Here is a 3,771-nt window from a genome sequence, read left to right on the forward strand (position 1 = left end):
GCCATAATTCAGCGGGTCTCTGGGTGCGTTTTGAAGTTCTAAATTCTCGAAGTTTGAGTTCACTTACTACCCTTAAAGTGCTACCATGACCAAAATAATGACGAAAAAGGCAATTCTGCTTTTCCTTTGGATTTCAAAGCTATATTATCTAAACTGTTTTAGGACTTGATCCCACGGGTACACCTGTTTAGTTCAAGTGGAATTTTTCTGCCAGTTAGGTGTTTATAAACAAAGTCATCTTTAAGAGGCTGTCCGCGTAAGAACGGATAAGGCAAATTTCCGCACTTCACTGATTTCCTTGATATTTTCAGTGATTGTCGACTACCCTATCCCATGTACAAATATCGCATTTACTTTGATCAATTCCATGCTTTTCATTTTTTTAGAGGACTCAGTTCCGAGGTGACCTTTGAACTCCACAATTTGTCGTCTGTAACACCTTCGGTCTAGCTGTAAATATCGGACACCAGCAAAGCTCTGCTTTCTATTATGGAAAGCTGATTATTTTATATATTTAAGAGTAACTCTTCTTTAATGCATCACAGGTTCAACGATTGAGTTCTACAAAATAATTACTCAGTTATGAATGTTTCAATATACCTTATCTTGAGCCGAGAATTTTCTGAGGCGGGAAGTACCTGCGTTTGAAAGCTATTTTCTGAGATGTGGGACGTGATCTAGAGCTAAGACTAATACAGCTGGAAAGTACTTATACAAGGCCAACACGTCATAGAATAAAACTTTTGGGCACTCGCTTGCGGGCGCCGTAAAAGGGTTCGTTAATTTCACAATTATTCGGCGCCATTTTGACATAAGAGGAACCGCCGTTCCAACTATTTTTTGATCGCAAGTTTGAGAAACATCCTTCTCTTGAGAAAATATTTATATAGATAAGTCAATTACTTCATCCTAAATGCCGTTCAACCTTCAAGATCTTGCATGTATGAAAATTGACCTGTTTGTGAAGAATAAACAAGAGAAGACAAGGGAGACTCGTCGTCTACATATTCACTTATGCAAATTAGCCACCAAGCTTGTGACCTTTTCGCAGATACGGAGGCTATTTTGATTTCTATTGTTTCGAAAGAAATTATGGGATGCTCAGGGGGCAAATTAATATGTATTTGCCCCCTGAACATCCCATAATAGCTATTTGAAATAATAGAAATCAAAATGGCCGCTGTAGCTGCAAAAAGGTCTCTGTCTTCTTCAAAACGTTAGTCATAAATGAGAGGCATTTTTGAGAGGACAAAATTCATTGATATGTGTATGGCCAGGTTTTTTAGGGTTGCCAAGAAAAGAAAAATTTCATCAGTTCCGTGTTCCGTGCTAATTCTGTTAAATGGTTTTTATCAGTTTCTAAGGGAATTACTTGACAAACAAACATCTTGAGATGTGTATTAATACAGGGTAAGGGAATAAATAGAGAATCTCCACAGACGTTTAATTTTGAAAGAAAATCGGTTTTTTCCGTTTACGCCATTTTACCCTTGTACATTGTGAAAATTTATCAAAGTGTTCGCGAACAAATCTTTAATTATCTTAATTGAATTAAATCGAACATGACTGTCGGGAGAGATTTGCAAACAAAACCAAAACAGATTTTACCGACAAGTCTTCGGTGTTTGCTTTAAAAATGTCCTCCATCTACTCAGATTGTTCGTTCCACGAACTATTGAAAACGCCATGTGGGTCTAGTAGGGACGAACTTGCGCATGTTTTGCTATCAGATTGCAATGCAGACATATCTGCCCATTTGGCTAGCTGCCACTTGTCGAAGTGTAGTGACGTTACAGAGGTTAAACTGATCATTTCAAGAGCGGGAATCCAGCACTTGTCAAGCTCTCAACTGAAGGGATGGACCATCTGCCCCAGGCGCAGACATCTACTGGGACGATTTTGGCGTGGTCCAAGATCCTGCCAATACCCTGACCACACAGGAAAAATTGCAAGTGTGAAGGGCAGCCACGTCATTAACTTCCAAATGGCCGACGAAATAAAGCTTATTTTTCAAAGAAATACTGCGGTCGGATCACGTAAGTACACTTTGGCCTCGGTTAATTCTTGTGGCGAGTGATATTTCAGGCTTCAGCTGTTGCTGTCGTTTTTCATTGGTGTATACCTAAAACTAAAATGTACTTCTTTTTACTGTCTAGCAACCAATACCAACTATATACTCTCCGTTGTTTTCGTTTTTTACTAGCCTGAATGGCAAACAATATTGAAGGATATAAAACCAGTGCTGAGCTGCACGTACCATAGTGTGAACTCCTCCGCATAGTTTAATTTGCCCCTTTCTGAGTCTTTCTACTACCATTCAGGAATAGTTTCCTATTATTCATCGTACGCATTGTTGTTAGTATATACACATAGCTATCTGCACCACTTGCCGTAAGAAGCATGCTGAGCGACTGGCGGCAACTGGATGGCAGAGCTCTGCTAAAGTCTTGTCTAACCAGGAAGAAGCGGATACTGAAAGGTTTGTTGATTATGTTTATTGCGTTTGAGAATTAGCTGCAATCAAGGTTTGTTTATGGTGACAATCAAAGTGCTTACCATTTAAGGAATACTGAAAACAAATTAGTTCTTCCACAACCGCACCCTGATTATTTGAAGAGAAGTTTTTCGTGCAGAGAAATAGTTAAGCAGGCCATTCTGGAATGTTGAAGAAATTAAAGGATTAAATTAAAGGAAATGTACTATAATAATTATTTAACTGCAGTAAATCTGTACATGATGTGACCAGCCCAACCGATGAATTGTGATGATTTTCATTTTCCGATATGACACAAAGAAGTCCTCTTGCAAAATTTACATACTGACCCGCTTCAACCCAGACCTAAACAAACATAGTTCCTCCCTCTTTGCAAATGGAAAATAGCCTTGAACCCCCTTGTCTCTCCCCTCCTCTCTACATAAACCGGTCCCTTAATTCCCTTCTTCAGTAATACGGTTAACATGTTTTATAAATCCGCACCTACACCTCACGGTAAAATAAATGATATTTCCATCCTCCAGAGTTGCTAAAGTTGAAGCAAGAACAGCCATACGAGCACATGCTGCTGAAATGCAGACAACGCCATTTCGCCAGTTCCCCACGCCTGCCTCGAACCCTCATTCCAGTCCTTCTTGGAGTCCTGTCTTGACTCCCGAAGTAACCTCCGGTCATAGACCTGAATTAGTCAGCACCTATAACGCTGCGATGGACGAGGTTGCAAGAAATATTCCTTGCGAAAGAAAACCTCTAAAATCACAACTTGTCTCATGGGAAAAATGTACTTCAGAACAGCGACAGTGCTTCATCGAAAAGGCCAAAGAAGACTCCATGCTTGTGTGCGAAGTGATAGCCCCAAACTACGGGAAGGTGCTTTTCAATGCCATGGCCACCTTAGGAGAAATGGATGACGTAGCAGAAGCCGATGATGTGCTCAAAGCCTTGATGAGCACTTACAAGAATGCTAAAACCAAAAGCACCAAGACGCAAATTCTCAGCCTATATGCGTACAAGTATTCGGTGAGCACACTGAAGAAACCTCACGCACCATATGGAAAACTGTCTACACGTCAGATACAGAGAGCGCGATGTGATGCAAGAGCGATAGGTCCAGGCTTGGCTCCTGAGGAGAAGAAATACCATCGTGTCCGCATTGATATCAGCAAAGTTGATCATTTCGTTGAGTTTATTAATCGCCCGTACTTTTATCAGGATGTATCCTACGGAACGAAGTTACTTAAGCTAGACAGTGGCCAGACAATGGAGATGCCAAACGT

Source organism: Montipora foliosa, chromosome 4 (assembly GCF_036669935.1).
Source record: "Montipora foliosa isolate CH-2021 chromosome 4, ASM3666993v2, whole genome shotgun sequence".
Taxonomy (NCBI): domain Eukaryota; kingdom Metazoa; phylum Cnidaria; class Anthozoa; order Scleractinia; family Acroporidae; genus Montipora; species Montipora foliosa.